This window comes from Ambystoma mexicanum, chromosome 12, assembly GCF_040938575.1.
Source record: "Ambystoma mexicanum isolate Mex_15411 chromosome 12, UKY_AmexF1_1, whole genome shotgun sequence".
In the NCBI taxonomy this organism is placed as follows: Eukaryota; Metazoa; Chordata; class Amphibia; order Caudata; family Ambystomatidae; genus Ambystoma; species Ambystoma mexicanum.
In genome coordinates, this window is record NC_090936.1 from 224558557 (window position 1) to 224578942 (window position 20386).

Consider the following 20386-nt stretch of genomic DNA (forward strand, 5'->3'; position numbering starts at 1 on the left):
TGCATCCATTGGGATAACCAAGATTGTTCTCACTTTTTCTCACAACAAGTTAAACTAGACTTGGGGAGAGCTTATGAGGTTTTTTTAATGACACTGAATGTTGTGTAGGCATTACGCTCACCTTCATCAACGCACATTTGTTTTCAGATCACTGTCATTAAAAATGTATCAGGTAATAATATCCCCACCGATAATATCGCCATACATATGGTCGTGGGGTAAGGCCATAGGCGATATGATTAGTGGGGATAATTTATGGGGTTATTGTGAGCATGGGTTGCGGGGGTGGCCCCCTCTCCATTAAAAAAATTATTGGGGTTGCAGGGTTGTCCCCCGCAGGTTCCATGGCTTAAGTCCCCCGCAGGTTCCATGGCTTAATATTGCTGCAAAAATATGGCGATATTTTTGTATGGCAATATTTTTGCGGGGATATTAACACAAAGAACCTCTAAATATTAGTTTCATGATTCAAGAAATGGGATTTTCATGCGCGGACCACATAAGAATTGATGACACCTCAGAAAATGCACGTTTTTAGCTCCATCCCTCCCATGGAATGGTGACAGATTAGCTATAGGGTAATTCAGGCTACCGATGGTCTCGCCTCCCGATGACACCCTGTAAACCAACCTAGAACGTGCTTGCTGTAGAATAGGCCCTGTTGTCAAGGTAGGTCATGTGACCAGGTAGCCATATTCCACTCGTATGCTTAGCTGCACTTCACGTTCTCACACCCTTCTTACAGATTTAAACGCTATTTATTGAGGACTATTCACTCTCTTCGTTCTTCAGAAATCTTAATACTAATATAAAAATATGATATGCATATTTTTAAAACGTCTTTGAATTATATTTGGCACCTAAATAGAAGCACAGTGAAAAAGCAAAAGTCAGTAATTAGTTCTGCCTCTTATTATAATGATACAAGTGTGCCATCAGCGGATGCTGGGTTATGGTACAATGATTTCTAAAGGGAAAGCTGCTGTTGTGGGCACAGAGCAGGGAAATAAATATAATTAATTATGAAGTTGATTTCAACATAACATTTTGTAAAACATTGGCATTTATGTAACATGATCAAAACAAGCTGGCAGGATTAATAATGTGCCCTTATAGAACAGAAGTGATTTTAGCCACTGGAGTGTCCTGTACTGTTATTACCTCACATTATAATGCTTGGGCTTCGACACAGCCAATCAGGCTGCTAAGAACACAGGCTGCATTCACTCATACAAGCCTACTGTTCTGAGCACTGCACAACATTGCCCCTTTCCACGGGTTGCTGCCTGCATGCCTTTTAGCACTCACAGGGGCTCAGTTTGCTCATCGTCTGTATTTGCCAGCAGAAAGCCATTACGTGTAGAAATACATGCAGGTAGCTCCCTGCCTCAAAATGTTGGTCATTTGTAAGGCAGAGTGCAAATGTGCATGTCAAAAGGTGTCATACGTTTTCTCCTGCACATCCGAACTCTATTGTGTAAATGAATATACGCTGCCTACCGCCCCCCCTTCTCTCTACCGTAGAGATGGACGAAGACATGGAGCGGCATGAATAAAAGGTGTAAAATCCTTACACAAGCCATTTACACTTTTCTTTTACGTTACACCACGGAGCAAAATGAGCTCCGAAATGTCCACATGTGGGTGCTAAACGCTCAACTTGGTCTTTCACTCTACTACCCAGTACTGGTGAAGTCTGTGATGACATCACGTTCATCAACACATAAAATGGATTTCAACATTTCGGCATGTTTGCGGGAAGGATCAAGTGAGCTTTCAATTATTCGTTCCTTCAAAAAACAGCCTTCAGCACATGTGGCTGAACCTTTTGTGTGCTAATGATGAAATCACACTCCAGAGCCAGACAATGCTGTGGTAATGGCATTGCCAGTAGCTTTACTGAACCCGCATTTCAATTTGGCCATTATCTTGGGCAAAGGGCAATTACCAACAGGGTGGGACTGCCCTGTTGGGAAAAATTGCCTCACAGTTAAATGTGACGACTCATGGGATCACGTCACTTCTCCACAAAGGGGAGCCTTTCCCTGTGAGGATAGGAAGGTGAGCATGTTAAGCAACAATTTTATGTTATAATAATAATAATAATTCGCATTTATATAGCGCTACGAACCCTCAGGCATCTGAGTGCTGCTAATTATTACCCACAGTGTGTAGTGCTCATTTATCAATCTCGGAAAGATGAAAATCTGAGTGTGGCCTTGCCGGGATTCGAACTGGCATCGGCAGGCTCTGCACAGATGTCAAAGCGAGCGCTGTACTCGCTATGACATAACTTATGTTATGTTATATACATTTATAAAGCGCATGTCCACCCAAAGGCATTGTGGCTGCAATCCAACCCCTAGGGATGGTGGAATGCAGGAACTCACGGGGAGAGACTCCCCTCATGGGGACAAGGACTCCCTTCCCGTGATAGAACTCCTTAACCGCCTTACCTTTGAGAACATGAAATCTTCAAGATCTTCCAAGAAATAACACAAATAACTACTGTCTGTTATTGTAATGCTCCCAACTTTCCTTACATAAAACATGACAATACCAAGACATGGAGGAAGACACAAGGTGATCATGAGTCATCTCTCAAAAGTACTGAAAGAGTGATTCAAACTACTCCTGAACTAAGTATCAGCAGTACTGAGATGAGGAGGCCCCAAGGAAGCATGAAAAATGGTTCATCGACACAAAAGAAGGACTCTGGCACTCCACTGAGGAGGACCCAGCTACAGACCAAAACAAGCAGGTAGGGACTTACTGAAACACGAACGTGCCATGAAGCCTGTCAACCCCAGGAAGTTCAAACCTGGGGACAAGGAAGAGGGCAGAAGAAGATGTTCCTTGGCCGTGAGGAGACTTTGTGGAAGGCTCGGCAGATCTACTTCAGTAGTAATCTCCCTCCTCACAACAATTACCAAGAAGTTATTAAGGGTGAAGAACACCTCAGAATTGATCTAGTAACAGTGTTAAAACAATCAATGCTGAAGAGTAATCGCCCTCATCACAGTAACTAAAAAGAAGGTATCAAGATTGAAGAACATCTCAGGAGTAATCTACCTAGTCACAGTAACAGTGACAAAGACATCACGATCAGCGCCGAGACATTCGGTAGGCCAGTTTTTGCCGGTATGAAAGAAGTATATAGAGAGACCCAATCCAGTGTTTTATGTTGTGTGGCATGTACGGATGAACGTTGTGAAATATTGTGAATTGTAAACTGTTCCTGATTCATTTGTCTGATCTTTGAGGAAATCTGCAAACTGCCTCCTAATTTCATTTGTAAGAGGCTTATACTCCTGTATTTCTTCTATTTAAATAGCTTTGCGTGATATTGCAGATTTTTTATTTTATCCGCCTTTATCTTTGCATGCGGGCAGGCTACGTCTGCCACGAGAACTACATCACCCAGGTAGCCTATGGCTTAGAAGCCTGTCAGTGGCATATCAGCGCCATTAGGTAAGCCGATTTTCAGCACATTAGGTAAGCTGATTATCAGCACATTAGGTAAGCCGATTTTCACTGGTTTGCTCCCAGCGAGCACTGTGGAGCTGCACACTTCCTGTCCCTTCCTCCAAATATAATTCAGGGTTGTGGCTTTTAATCAGAGACTCAGCCTGGTTCCCGGAAATACATACAAAATTTTTAGCCAAAATCACGGGTCGCCATCTAGCTATTCACTACCAGCAACTCAGACTCATGGGCTCTAGGGAAGCTTTACACATGTCACACAATCCTTGCAGTCCCTCCAACAAACACATGATACCTACATTTGAATCTAAGCAGTGTACAGATCCTGAAATAGACAAAATAATCTCAGATTTGAAACCCACATCATGTATGTATTACCAGATTAGTCAACCTCTCATTCAGGTAAGGCTTAATCCAAAATGCACTGAAGCAGGATTGGATCACGCCACTCCTGAAAAAGAGTACCCTTGACCCAGCTGTGGCGAAAACAATTCAGCCAATTACAAATGTGCCATTTCTGCTTAAAATCTTGGACAGAGTGGCATATTTGCAACTACAGGAATTCATATAGAACAACATAATCTCAGGCTCCCGACAATCAGGCTTCACAGCCAGGCATGGAATCAAAACAGCTCTGCTGGATCGCAAGCCCAATCTGACAAGCAGACAAGGATGGAGGTCAACCATCTGTTTTAATGTTGTTAGATCTCACAGTGACCTTTGATCTCGTCGGCTACACTCTTTTGGTAGACAGATTAAAGGACCTGGCCTGTTGTTCCAAAGAGGCTGCTCTGTGGATCACCTCCTCCTTAGGACCTTGTACTGCCAGAGTGGCAACATAAGGTGCCAATGCTATACCAACAAACACTGCAGATTGCCACAGGGATTTTTTATCACCTGAATCATGTTTAATATCTATATTAAGTCACTGCTCAACCTCTTGAACCACCTGGGTGTTCAATACACCAATTACGTTGATACCCAAGTTGTCCTCGAGTTGTCTGGCAATTATACACAGGACTCTGAAGCCCTTAATGTAGTGTATAAAACCATCCAGGTTTGGATGGACTCACACTCTCTGGCAGTCAATAAGGATAAAACTGAGCTCCTCATTGTGGCCTCAGGCCTCGACTACAGATATTGAACCCTGTCTATGAAAGTGTCAACATCGCAGGCATCAGGAACACAGTAGTTAAATGTGTGTGTAAAGACTATGGGTGTGTACTTGGACACAGAACTATCTATGAGGTCACAGGTTTCTCACACTCAATCTATGTGTGGCTATGTCCTAAATCACATAAGGCCTTCCATTTCCTCCAGTAGCAGATGTCTTCTAGACACTGCCTTAATTAACACCAGGCTACATTATTGTAAAAACATATTGGTTGGAACCTCGCAAGCCAACATTCAATCCCTCCCAATGACCCAAAATGGCCCTCTTTGCACTGTTCACTGTCTTTCCAGATGAAACCACATCACGACCACCAGAAGGGCCTTACATTGACTCCTGGTCAAGCACAGAATTACACACAATCTCCTGACACTATCGTATAAATGCTGGATTTCTACAGCTCCTAGATATCTCAAAGACTGGTTGATAGTGAGTCAGTCTAATCGAAACTTGAGGTCCAGGGATAACTTCAAAATGGTGCAACCACAGTTTAAGCTGGCCAAATTTGGTGGCGTAAGCTTTAAAGTACGGGCACCAAAAGCATGGAATAGTCTCCCACTCACATTGAGAGCTCCTGGCTCTCACAGACTTCAAAAGATTGGTTAAAACTCATTTGTTCAATCTTAAACCAGGCTGAATTGAATCTGCTCTTGCTCTCTACCTTCCCACTGATATGACCCCCAACATGTCACTGTATTTGTCTACGTCCCGATTGTTATTTGTGCAGCCAGAGTGCCATGGACATGCAGTGCTTTAAAATAAATAAATAAATAAATACATAAAATAATAATAATAATAATAATAATAATAATTATAATAAAAATAAAGAGCAATCTCCCTCATCACAGTGCCAGTGCCAAACTTACCATGAATGAGCAGAGCATCAAAAGAAAGCTTACTCATCAGAATAATCAAAAGGAAGATTGCAACAGCAAAGAGTGCCTCAGGAAAAATCTCCCTCATCACAATAATCATAAGAGAGATATTGAAATTCAAGGAAGTTACAAGAGTGGCCTCTTTAACAAGCGTGCTGTGAAGAATAGCGCAAGAATCCAAGATTACTTCAGGAGCGATCTTGTTTGTATTCCTTGTTTCATTGCTCAAGGATAAGACCAGAGAAGCCCAAGACTGTACGTTGTATTGAAAAGGAAGAACAGTTGGACATGTGAACAAGCCAAGGAAAGTCCCTGTGAGGAACTACAAAGAGTCTTGAAGGTTGTCACCAGAGATTATTCTGAAAACATCCTTTTAAAGTGATACATTTTGACCAGGAGAAGGGAGTTGTTCTGTTGGTCACACGTTTGGTTGAATCAGAAGCTATTTCAAAAGATTGTTAGAAACAGCCCTAAAGCTGAACCAGCTAAATCAGGAGAAGGGAGTCATTCTCCTGGTGATCTTCAGTTGTTTAGAGTGCTTTTATTAGTGGTAGGGTCAGAGTAGGAGTTCTGACCACTCCTTTTGGACATAGGACAGACATTTTAGTTGACAACCACCCTGATAATGTGCATATAAAATAGAATTAATTCAGTTAGGTAGGGAAAATTCATTAGCTGTAGGGAGAGAAAGGTGTGTTTCCTTTTTGTTAAATACAACTGCTAAATTGAATTGCCACCTCTTTGTCCGACTCCTTCTTCTGACTAACCACAGAAAACAAAGTGGTAAAAGAGAGTGATCGGTTGAATATGTGTACCACCACACATCATTCTCTGTCCAGCATCACACCATGCACTCAGCCATTGATGACGGGGTGCAGGATCAAATGGCATGGCAGTGTAAAGGCATACCATACATTTCAGGAGAGAAAAAGCAAACACAATTAGAAGTCAGCCTGCATGCTTTATGTATGCCCCCTCAGAACATTTTCCTGATTCTCCCTTGCACGGCCCTGGACTGTTGTGTTGTGCTCATACCCAGCTCACAGTTCTACAAAACAGACAACTTTCAGTGTTTAGTGGAAGGAGGAGGTATGAGGGGTGTGTGAATAGAACAGTGGCAGGATTTTTGCACTGTGAGGTGCATCAAATGAGGCCTCTACCAGGACTTTTGATTGCATTCGGAAAATTGTGATGGTCTGGGCAGTAGAAGATGGGCACAAAAAGATGCTAATTGGGTGTAAAATGGATTTGACTGAACTTGATGGAAAAAACTGTATTGTGCCTAGCATTATTCAGTGGCAAATACATTATAAAATACAGCCTGTACAAGAGAGATTTTCCTGCTATATTTCAAAAGTGCATCTCAAATATCTTAGCATGAAATTATATGGATTCAAGGTCAACCACAGAGACACAAATATACTGCAGGTTTACACAAGGGCATTACATTATAACAAGTAATAAGGTCAAGAGGTACATTGACCATTAAGGTGTGGCCTTCTATTAAAATGCATTATTATATTGGGTGATTTTGAGTCCAATAATATGCAGTTGCAATTTGGTTGTCGAAATACGTCAGCACATGTGTGTTGGCAGACAAGCAGAGCCTTCACTTTAAGGACCAGGCATGCGATTTGTGTATTTCACAAAAAATAAGGCCTATCATTTTCAACTGAACTACATATTAAGCATACATTTCTGTTGACACAATTATTGCTCTTTTTTCATTGAACTGATATTCTATTAGTTTGCCCTCTGTCAATGTCAGTGTCTAGCTTCTCTTGGAGATGAGTTTTTTTTTTTTTAAATCACATTACATCTGCTCAGCTTCTTTTCTTCTGTGCTGGCCTTATAGTGAAACCAGCTAAGCTCACAACATTTATTGGCCATTGCTGATATAATATTTGCCATATTCTTACCCTACTGAAGATGAGCTAAAATTAATCAATTGAATTAATTCATCTTTTATAACGTGCTTAATACCAGAGACCAGGATTCAAACCTGTGTTGCTCTGCATTGCATAGTCTTCCAAGATAAACATTTTGCGCCTGAGCAATCCTCCCGGCTAAGACAATATTTTACCTTTCACATCCTTAACATTGCTTGGAGAGGTGTGACTGGCGCATGGATGGTTGAATGACTAGCAATGAATTACAGGGCATAACATTGTTTCACTGACCTCAAGTTTGTCATCTCTAATATTTGCATGTGTCAGGACTACAGGAGGAAATGCATTTTTTCTTTATTTATAATAATTATTCTTATGTTTCTATGTTTCTAAGCATCAGTTAAAGAATGTTTTCATGTCACGGCATTGCATGTTGATGTTTTATTTACCTACTTTCCTGAGGTACTGTGCACTTGGAACATGTAGAAAATGCATCATTTGCTACACAATTGTGTATCACAAGTGAAACCTCTAGCTCAGAGCAACTGACAAGTTTACTATTGGACAACAAAATTGTTGTGGGCCTACCCTCATAAAAATGTATTAGTGACATCTGATTGTTCTGCCATTTTTGACATATGTGTTGCTATATTTTTAATGATGGGCTGAACCCCCACACCCTACTCCCATGCCCCCACCCTCCCACTACCCTAAAAATTAGATGTACCCTTATGCTGTACCCCCCCCTAAATATGCATCAAAAAAATGTGGCAAAATGGCTGTATCCCCAAATGCAATAAATTGGACACAATCCAGAAGAGCTGGTACCATAAAGTCTAAGAAGCTATTTTTCTTACACTTGTGTAAATGATTAACATTGTAAGTCATCAATGTCTTCCCAATACATTGTTATCACTAAAATGGCAATATAGTGCCTTTGTATCTTTAAACTCATGTATAGAAACATTAATATTTCTCTCACTCTTTTTTTGCATTAACGTGTCTTTATTTTCTTATTGAAATATTATATGAGCATTAGATATATTATAATTAAAAAATAAGAAGTCCCTAATAATGTAGTTGAATATAGTCCTAGCAGCCTACTCTTCTCTTATTCAGTTCTGGAAATCCAAAACCAACAACCAATCAACAATATATACATATAGCCATATAATATATGGCACAGTAAAGCTAGAAATACACTCACAATACTGTGGTCGAGTCATATGCTGTTATTCCAACCACTCTATCTCCATTATAGGGAATGGGCAGAAATCCCATGACTCCTAAGGGCACTGACTGAAAAGAAATCTAAAGCGATGAATCAAATACACATGCAAAACAGTAGCATCGTTTTCTCCCTCCCTTGCAGAAATGTTTATGTATTAGTCCACTGATCCTGCGTAGGAGAAGTCAAAGAAGGAACAGAGTGTTTCGAAATGTGCTTTACACAGACTTGTACCTTGCTGTGGCTTCTCCAAACATTGGGTGATAGTTATCTTAAGAGCTATCGAATAATTATGGCCACTCTTGGTTTGATAAGTCAGTGGAAAACAACATATTAAAGTCAAAGTCAAACCCCAAAACTTTAGAAACAAGAATACATGTATAATTTGAAAAAATTGCCAAGAAGGCAATAATTGTAGGATCATTCGAAAAATTGACTTTGCTCTCGTGAATATATTAGAATAGATGCTACTGTCATCTTTACCAAGCTAATTAATTTATTTCAGCTCTTCACTATATGGAATATACTCACCAGGCGTGTATGACACCCCTTTAGAGCTTACTAAAATGGGTTGATTTAATGCGTATCTTAACATCACATGTTTCCTAAAAGCCAATCCAACTCAAGTAGTGTCATTGTAATTATCTCTACAAGCATTTGGCTGTCCTTGCCGATGCATTACAATGGTTATTATTTATACAATGGAAGTAATATTGTAATCCCCCCACCATATATTGCCAGGAGCTAACTGGATTTATCTAACATGGAGGAATATGTGAACTAATTTATTTCCTCAATTAAACTTATTTTCTCATATAAACTATCAGCAGTTTACTGCCTATACTAGCATGGAATGTTTTGTAAAAAAACTAAGTGATTGAAATTGTGAGCAGGAAAGGTAATACAATAACTGCTTCATTCGCACTTTTTCCAGTCGTCTTTTTTTTAATTGCACTTCCATTTGTTCATATAATGGAAAAATATTAATTATCCAGTGGATTGCAGCATGTGTATAGTAACCTTGGATATGAAGAATTGTAAAATATGAATATTTATTACTTGTTCTCATAGCTGCTGTTTTTTTATTTGTTAATATATTAAGCAACTCTAGCAATTAATTACAGCACCAATGAAATTGAGTCGACAGGTAATAATGCAAAAACTTTTTGAGCTAGATCGAAATTTTGAGAAGCCTACCTTCCGGACTAACGAAGACTGTAGCACGGTGCAATACGCCTTTGCAAATACAATTATCACTGCCCGTAACAAAATGTCTAATTCCATGACCAAAAGCATTCAACACAATATTCAGACACAGAGAAATATTAAAGACGTGGGTTTTTCTCTTTAAACCAATAACCGAAGCAGAGATACTTATCTTCCTCAGTTCTATGTGCCCTACTTCCTGCTCTAGTGAGATCCTCCCCGCTAAATTCATCTTGCGCCACCCTGGAGCTTTCGCCCCTTTCCTGGCACACTTTGTCAATGCCTCTTTCAGCCATGGTTCTGTTCCTGATTCTATCAAGCAGGTAGTAGTTACACCTCTGCTAAAAAAAAAAAAACTGGTCTGAATACAAGAGACCCTTACAACCTGCATCCCATCACAAATACCCTCTTTTTAATGAAAAGTTGTAGACAAGGTAGCAACTTTCCAGCTCCAACAACATCTTGAGGACTCTGGTATTCTTCACCCTAAACAATTGGGTTTCGGAGCAAATCTTGGAACAGAAACTGCTTGACTCGAACTCTAGACTCACATGCTAGAGTTTCTGGAAGAAAGCGGGTCTGGGATGCTGATACTCTAATATCTGTCAGCCGCCTTTGACCTGCTTGACCACCAGAGCCTTCTGTACACTCTGGCTACCATCGGCGAGTGTTCTGGAAAGGCTAAAATTTGGATTGGCTTGTTCCTGAGTATGCTGGAGCAATGCATCTTCTGGTGTTGAGCCAATATCTTGTGGTGTCCTGCAGGGCTGTTTGTCCTTAACTTTATATAATCTATACAAAAAAACCTCTGCAACCTCCTAATTACCCATGGTTTACATTTTACAAACTATGCCTGATGGAGTTGAGTGGAGACTACCCAACTGACTCAGCTAAACTAGATCACATTTACAGCTCGGTAAAAAGCTGGATGTCCAGTAATTGGATGTGCCTGAATATTTCCAAGACAGAATTGATGATTATTGGATCCACGCAGGCCAGAGCAAAGTGGAGCTCAGAGTCCTCCCATGTGCACATTGAGGGAAACCGTATAAACATCTTGCAGAAGGTTAAGACGGGTGTTTACGCTGAAGCCTCTCTTGGCTCTGATGCACATGTAGACGGAGTGGTTGGTGGCACACAGTACCATTTTAAGGTGCTGAGACTTGCCAAAGCTTTCCTGTCTTCTAAGATTCTTCAAACACGGGTCAGAGCTATTGTCGTGCCACACTTGGACTACTGGAACACCATACTGCTTGTGGCGAACAGAAATTGTATAAACAGGCTTCAAATACTGCTAAACAAAGATGTTTAATTCATTTGTGACATCTCAAAGAGGGAGCATAATTCTAATACTAGTAAAAATCTTCACTGGCTGAAAGTGCCCGCAAGAATCCATTTCAAGGCTTTCTGTTTGATCCATAAATGTTTCAATGGCACAGCTCCTTTCTACCTCAAAGACCTCAAAGATCAGGTTACACTGCCCTTAGACCACTCCGCTTGAGTAACTGTGGGCACTTGTACGTGCCCGTCCTCGCAGCTCGAGCATGGAACAAGTTGCCAATTGATCTGCGTTTGGTACCACGTCATCTGGTGTTTCGGAAACGTTTGAAGACTCTCTTGTTCAAATAATCTGCCCCCTGCTCTACATACCGTTGAACAATCTGCCGTCTCCTGGTTAATTCGAGCCATGTGTGTATTTTCTGTGTTGTCCCATTCTTTTTAAGTCGATTGTCTGTTTGTAAGCACCCTGATGGCTGCGGACTTTGGTGCTATACAAATAAATAAATAAATAAATAAATACAATGGCCCATTTTGAAATGAAAAATGATCTGATGGTGTGTTTGAATACTTAATGACTTGAATGTAAAAACAGCCATGTGAATCACATTTCAAACATTTGTACTGTTTGATTCAGTAAATAATATGTTTTAAATCAAAACGAAGACCTGCAAATTATATTTGGCACAGGCGAATCTATTCAGAATGATTAGTCATTAGCAATGACAAAGCAAGTCTTGAATGTTGAAATGAAAAATTATAGAGGCTATAAACCCTGCATGCTATATAGCTATTGATTTCGTGAATGTCATGTTGCAGGCCTCATGCATGTGTGCTTGGCAGGTTTGAACATTACAAAAGCCACAATAAGCCACTGAGTATGGGTTTGCCACAGAAAAAATGTAATTAAATATGTCAGGTGTCAAATCCAATAGTAGCATGGTTTTTAACTTACCATGAAAGCCATTCGTATATTGTTCAGATACGAAATGCCTATCTTTTATTGTTATGTTAAAGAGGCACATGGTTTGCTGCTTGCAACAACAAAGATGCTTCAGAGTCCATCTCTTGGAGTGGGTAATAAATCCAATGCAGATAAGTGAAAAACAGTAGAAATAGGTAACTTCTGAAGATCTTTTGGAATGCAGAAGTCCTGAATACTTTCCTGGGCAAGACGAAGCTAAACAGTGGCAGAAATTAAACTCTTCACGGATTTATTATATTTCAGTAAAGTTGTTGTTAGCAGAATCATCAGTAGAGTGATACCATTATTTATTCTGTTTTAAGAGTGGGTACATGTTGTTCTACATTTATTATGAGCAAAATTGGAGAAGGCACGTGGGTCCGATTCAGATGCTCAAATTGATTAAGCTAAATGGACCAAGATTAATTGCATTCAGACAGCGGAGAAGCATGAAAGAGAAGCTTTGTACCTTCTTACTCACTTGTTGGTTTAATGTGAACTTGGCTGGATTGAGCTTTAGAAAACGGTATTTATAAGCATTAAACTTACACCTGGATTTCTGGACATGGAAATACCATTAAGGGGAATGATGCAGATTGCCATGAAACTCTACATTATACATGAAATATCTCCAGTCAATGTGTGATGTTCCTATAAGTTGAAATTGATTGAATTATGCAGAATGCACCAGGAGCAGGCCCTTCGGATACCAACAGCCTTCCTATGGTGTGGTTGTGCATGCCTGGAAATATATTCTTGGAGACAGGAAAGAGTAAACACATTCCACCCCACAAATATTCCACTAACTACTTTCCATTATTTTTGTTGCAGCTGGATTAATTCCTGCAAGGTATTTCAGGTATTTAAATGGCTATTCATCAGAGTGAGCTTCCACAATTTAATACAAGCATGGATGGCGCAACACAGACTTTGTCTAAACAGTGACAAAACTGAGCTGCTAATCCTTGGTACTCACGCTAAACTGAACAAACTTAATACTGCCTTCAAATCTTTCACTATAGATGGCAACACCATCACTGTCTCTAATAATACGAAAACACTTGTTATCTACCTTGACGCCACCTTATCCTTCACCAGACAAACTAACGCGGTGGTAGCGGCATCTACATACACTTGGAAATTAATCACCGTTTGCAGACCTTTCATCACTACACCCAATTGCATCACGCTTGCCAGGACCTTGGTTCTGTCCAAAATTGATTACTGTAACGCCTTTTACTTCGGGACTAGCCAAAAAAACATCAACAAGCTACAAATAATTCAAAAAAACGCCATCAGGGCAGCCCTGAACATCCCGAAGAAGTCTCACATTTCTGACACCAGATGCAACCTGCGTTGGCTACCGGTTGAGCAGAGAATTTCACTCAAAACACTTGCCCTAATACATAAAGTCAGGGCTAACCTCGCTCCAGCATACCTTACCAAACAACTTTCTTCACATTCGTCCTCAAGACCACTTAGAGCTACCCAAGCACATACAATGTCCATTCATACTTCAAAGCTCTGGGGGCGCTAGCTTCCCAGTCCATGGGTCCAAGTTATGGAACACGCTCCCTGCCTCCCTCAGATCAGAACCTTCCTTCCATCCATCTATTCAAGTGCAACGCTGGCTTCAGGACTTTGACTCAGCGATAGCCTAGCTTCTTTATAGTGACTTCAGAAGGCCTGCTCTCCCCACATGAGCATCTGCCACACTATCTTCCCGGATTGTATTTTCCTACTAAATAATGTGTATTGAATTAGTATACTGTGTACCACTGTCACTCTACTTTGGTTTCTATTACCTTACTTAACTTAGTTGATATTGAATGCTGTAACCGGTTGGAAAATGTTCTATATAAGCTGTGTAACCTGGATATGCATGTGCCCAGTTGCCCCAGGGCCAGGAGCATGTTACAAATAAAATAAATACAAATACAATCCCTTTAGCAAACTCATGAACATACATGAGGATGTAATGTGTTTCTTCTCACATAGCTAGACTTGAAAAAATACCTTTAGTGCATTAGAGCATATTTGTTAAGCAACATTGTAACAGTTTTATCCCCAAATGAGGCCAGTGGAATACCTTGCAAAGCTTCCGAGTTTCTAGCGATCCACTACCAATGAGCCTGTGAAAGCCTTAGGATTCCTGAAGTAATAGGGCCAAATCCCTGTGAGGTGGTGTGTAAGATATTTAGTGGTTGACCTGTAGAGCACCATTTGGGAACGTATACCTCTGGAATGACATATAGGGCCAGGATTGTATGTGAACGCATCTACCCTTATTGCAATGTCCACTTCACTTAAACTACCTTTAGAGGCAGGCATCAAAGAAGCATCCCCAATTAACTCCCTTTGGCAGACTATTTACTGGCATTGCATGGCCTCTTCTCTTACCAATGAACTCAAAACGAAAAATGGTTTTCTCTCTGGTCATCTTTGTGCTGGCTTTACTCCTCAATTGAAACACACCCTTATCCCTGGGCAATAAACAGGTTGTGTATCTATTTTTCAGTCATAAACACTTCCTGTAGCTAAAACCCCTTTAGAAGATGATTGAGTCTTTAGCGGAATGGAAAAACAATTCTGACTGAGAGGCGATTTACAACTACTGTCACTCCAGGACACCAGACTGGTATAACACCCTGTATTCAAATGGCTGATGCAAGTTCAGGACCTCAACCTCAAAAATATTTGATCTGTCATATTGCTGTTCTCCACAGATGATGTAGTAAAGATTGCACACTGCACTCTCAGCCACTCACACAGTCACAAGAGAATGGATCACTTCTCACCACCTAACATATTTTCGAATACTCATGACATCCTGAAGAGAATGTATGTGCTTGCAATAGATTATAAAACAAGGGTAACATTAAATTCATCAGTAAGTATTTCAAATGTCATGTACTCATGTTGGCATTTATGGGCTGGCAACTGGCCAGATCTACTAAGAATGTTGATAATGGGATTGCCAAGCTCTTAAATCCAACATCACCTGCTACAGAACGTTTGTACTAATGAAATTTGCTTCACAATCTGCATCTATTGTAGGGCAATTTTACAACCTTCATATCTGATTTGTGTAGGAACACTCGAGAATGTTTGCTTGATGATGGAGTGGGGAATGCAAAAAGTTAATTGGTCCTGAAATAGGGGAGAAAGTGGCCATTGAACCAATATAGGAGGTGGTTCTAGTGTAGTGTACAGTATCTGAGGCTCAGACTGCGGGTTCTAACAAGGGCAATTGAAGCCTCTTGCTCCTGTTCCTACTTAGAAGCACAAAGGGAATTTTATTGTGTATCCTGTGCAGAAGAATCTTTTTTCTTTAAAGTATTCTGGTTGATGGGTAATGTGATGAATCAGGGTATTCATTATTCACTCCTTCTCCCCAAAGGGAAGCTGCCCCCTTTGAGGCTAGGGAGCTGAGGCCTCTCTGCAAGACCATCCCTAGTGGTCTGGGCAAGCAGGAACTCACTGGGAGAGACTCCACTTAGGGGACAAGGTCTCTCGTTCCTATGAGGAACTATCTAGACCACCCCCCATCGTTTATTTATATAGCTGAATGTAAGTATGTGTGTGTGTATGTTTGTCCAGCTATACAAATCAACACGGTTAAACCCACGTCTACCAAATTTTGCATGGATTCCTCTTTTTTCCAGGGCAAGATGGTAGTCTATATTTGGATGCAAAAATATTATATGCAAAAACAATGTCTATGCGGGTGTGTGTATGTTTGTCCGGCTATACAAATCCACACAGTTGAACCTACTGCTACCAAATTTTGCATGGATTCCTCATTTGTCTGGGGCAAGATTGTAGTCTATGTTTGGATGCAAAAAATGTACTTCGTAGACACCCTCATTTACTGATGCTCACCCTGATTCACTACAGTAGGTACTAGAAGGAGGCAACATTTGGAAAAGTGTGTGAAGTTAAATGATCGATATGTTGGTTATTTCTTTAAAATGTATTACTACTGTATACAGTTCTAAACTGTTTATTAAAGCATTTTTAAAGTGAACTAAAAAAGAGATTTCTTTTTTTATCACGCCACTCCAAATATAGGAAATGGCCAGGTTACAGTTTATACCAATTCATTCACGAGAAGAGAGCACAATCAATCTTTCTTGGGCATTTTCTCAAATGAGCTCAAGCCATTGAGTGACTGAAACACGCCGAACAAATAAACAAACATCACTTGGAAAAGCTCCATCTGATGCAAAGTGAAAATCAATATCAAGAGCTTCTGAAACACAACAGCAAACAGCTGCACAGCTTGCTGACCAGAGGACAAGAGCAACTTTCTCCAGGGCAAATGAGTTGGTAAATCTAACTGAAGCAAGACTTGCTGACATGAGGACAAGAGCAACATCCTCCTGGGCACACGAGACACCAGAGCAAACTGAAGAAAGACTTGCTAACAAAAGGACAAGAGCAATGGCCTCCAGTGCACATGAGACACCACTCGATCAGGACAGGGGCAACTCTGGGTACCCCAGCTAGTATTAACATATATGGGACCATCAGATATGAAGAACATTGTAAGTATCGGCTGAAGGAAAAACTCAAATATCTCATTACGCACATGGAGGAGGATCTGTCTCGTTAAGGAGAAGCATACATTTAACTGAGAAGGATAGGCTGAAGAGGGAGAGCATGCTGAGTAGAGGCAAGGCACAGAGGGAGAGAGAGAAGAGCATAAGCCGGGGAAACACCCATACAACATGACACCTGGAGGAGGCGGAGCTGAGGATCATCGCGGAGCCCATGACTTTCAGAAGAGTCCTGAATGCCAGAGGGAGATGTGGAAGGTCTCTTGAGAAGCAGAGGAAAATGGAATCCTCATCCCATTGATGGTCTGACCACGACGACTTTGTGGTGGGCAGTGTGCCAGTCAAACAGTGCTGAAACCATCCAGCTGGGGGTCAACGAGATGCACTATGACTCGCATCCAAACCCAGTTGCAATGAGAAAGAAGTCCGAGAGTGGGACACTGACAACAACAAGAAATACTAGAACCAGAACGGAAGAGCCCAATAACGTTCCCCTGCAGAATGAAAGTTTACGGGGAGAATGTGAGAACCATGAGGCCGCCGGGACATCGTTACGAAGCAACAGAAACTTGCCTCAGCGAAATTGGTGAGATACTGAATATAAAGCCATTAAAGTGGAACTGTGCTAATCTGATGTATCTGATAATAATCTTGAGAGAGGGACCATTAACCAATGGGAACAAATACCTTGGAAGAGGGGAACGTACTCCACGGTTTAAGAAGTCAAGAGTAGACTAAACCAGAGAAAGATGTCTATAAATATGAATGGGAACTAAAACCCACTGAACCACATAAGAGGAGAGATAATCAAAGTGAGCAATCCCAGGAGAAGGGGAATTTCAAGGCACTACAAAATATACCCAATCTATGACGTTCTGGAATACATACAAGCTAGGAAGTCATACAATCCTAGCTCAAAATCTAAGAAAGAGTGATATAAAATACTGTGGAAAGACTGTGCCTAAAGAGGTGACGAAACCCAAGTTCATTGTGAAAGAGTTACATGGTCTTGTCCAGAAGGTGGCAATGAACTATTTACAGATGTCATATTGAAGAGAACATTGTCTGTAAGAGACAAGCCGGAGAGAGGAGAGATTCTCCTAGGATAAGTTAAGTTTGTTAAAACAGTGGTATTGTCAGGTAGAAATAGTTTTGGACCGTGGACATATTCATTTGAGACTTCCTGATGAAAGGCCAGCACCTTTAGATACTATATAGGCAGGGACCACCCTCTAGCGATAGGGAAGGTTATGCCTTATCTTTATTATTTTAATATATACCAGTCAAAAGGTCTTCCAAGTGTCTGCCTACTTCTTTTAACCTGCAATCAACAGCAGGTAATTCTTCCTATGAACGTCTAACATGGTTTACTGTCCCATAAGGCTTAGTTCCTGGTCCTTTACTGTGCTAACCTTTTAATGCTCCTCCCTCTTCTATCATTTATTTTTTGAGCAAGACTGTCAAATCTATCAGATGATGTTCACCTTTTTAACCTACCATTCTTCTGTTGATTACATCCATGCTTCTATCTCTGGCTGACTTTCAGCCACTAAACTCTGGATGCTTGCCCATTTTCTTGATTTAATGTATCTATGATAACAAAATGTTCTTTCCCACACCCTCCCCTCTCTATTGTTGATTATGTGCCCTTTTCATGCCTATCCTAAGCCCCCACCCTTTTCTTCTTCTGATCACAATATCACAATCATGGCATTATATGTGATTCTTCACTTTCTTTTCACTCTCACATTTCTTCTCTTGCTCTCTCTTGTCTCTTCCCTGTCTACAACATCCCCAAGTTGTGACCTTTCCTTGCCTTCTTTGTTAACAAGTGTTTTGTTCTTACACAGGTCCTCCTCAGTCTTGACTGATTCAGGGCAAGATGTAAAGATGGAACATAAAGGAGAGTGTTGCAAACTCTTTTGTAGATGCGATCATTGACACAATGTGTCCATACCACCAGTCCAGAAGTGGTTTGGTAGAGCCCTGGTGGGTTCGCAATTGCAGGAGAAGAAGCATGATATATCCTGTTTCTATTACAAGTCATGCTCCTATGAACATTGTTATCATAGAGAGAGCTGTGTCTAGCTACAAGGAGGTACATGGAAAAAGTTGTGTACCTCTTTTTCACTGTACATTTTGGGCAAAATGCATGCATTAAGTACAAGCATCCTGTAATAAGACATGCCAATGGCATATTTTTCACAGCATTGTAAGGGTCTGGGTTTCTGATAGATCATACGATTTTCTTTAAATAACAAATATCAGTTCATAGAGTGCACTTCACTTCAGTGAATCCAAAATGGTCTGTAGAGAGCATTGGTAACAGCACATGTGATAATGTGTGGACATTTTGAATAAAGTTGTGTTCCTATCAAGGTCATTCCCCAAATGCCATTTATAACTTCCAATCTATGCTGGTGGTTATTATGCAGATGTGATTTCATGGTATGAGAGTATTATTATGTTTTTGCATTTGTAGAACATACCTGATATGTGTTTATATTTGAATAAACTCTTTCTGGACAATGAGTGGGGCTTACTTTAATGAACACTAAGTCTACAAACAGTACATTATAGTATTGATGTAACCTGTGTGACAAGGCCTGCTTTCAGGCCCTATATGTCAGGAGACGGAGGGGGGAACCCCATCCCTACCCCCTCCAATGGTGCGAGAATGCCTTCTGGCAGCCCAGCTCCCAACCTCTCCTTACCTGGTGGGGTCTGCTCTTATCCAGGACAAGGAGGTCATGGGAGATGTAGACATGGTGATGGAGCAGAATACTGGAGCAGCGGGTTCACAGCTGGAACCGCAGCTGAAGCAGGAGCTGCACTGAGGAGCCAGGGAGGATGTTCATGTGAGAGGCCGGCGCTGAGACTGCTGTGCTGGACCATCGGGAGAGGTGAGGTGCCAGCAGGACCCCACAGGACACAGTGGCAGTGGCCACATCAGCAAGGACAGGAGATGAGGCACCACAGGAAGAACTGCAAGTTGGCACAGCAGTCTGGAGCAGATCGCAGCTCCAGCAGACATTGCCTTCTGCAGCCAGCCTGCCTGCTGCAGCCTATGCCCAGGCAAATTCCCACTAAACCAACAGCAATTTGTGGTTATTAACAACAGAGAGCTACAAGTAGGCCTCAAGAATAGGGAACAGCAGTGCCCTAAGGGCCATTGTGTTACACATACCCTGAATGCAGCAAGCAGAGTGTTCCAAAAAGGGTGTGTGGCTTAAATCCCTTCTCAACCATCTCCCACCTCCCTGTCTTACGCCCTGGAGTCAGGCAAGTGATTGGGCAGCTAGAGGTGAGCAATCATGGGTGGCAGTGGATAATTTAAGGAGTGGGAGGAAAGGGTTTAGTGTGGTGGTGTAGTGAATGAGGGCAGTCTCGTACAGTGAAGGCGGAAAGACCAGAAAGTGGACTGAGTCGAGGCTGGTATTGGGAGAGGGTCCTGAGGAGTGATTATGCATGTATGAGGAAGTTGTAGCAGAAGTGGAGAGAGGATGTAGTAGTGTGAAGAGGGTAGCAGGTGAAGTGGGTAGCAATAGTCAAGGTAAGATATAGCAGCATAGCAAGAGTGGTATAGAGAAGTAGCAGAAGGAGAAAGTTAGTAGTAGTAGCAATGGAGAAGTAGTGGGAGTGAGAAGTGCTGGTAGTGAGTGGTAGTGGAAGGTAGTGTGTAGTAGTAAGGAAAGAGAAAGAGAAAAGTCATTGTAGCAGTAGTGGTAGTGAG

General features: G+C 41.2%; 1 protein-coding gene across 3 annotated transcripts in view; it reads right to left on the reverse strand.

Annotated features, from left to right (window-relative positions):
- The window catches only part of ANO2 (anoctamin 2), a 2341832-nt gene that overhangs the window by 901710 nt on the left and 1419736 nt on the right, over window positions 1-20386 (reverse strand). The window lies entirely within an intron of this gene.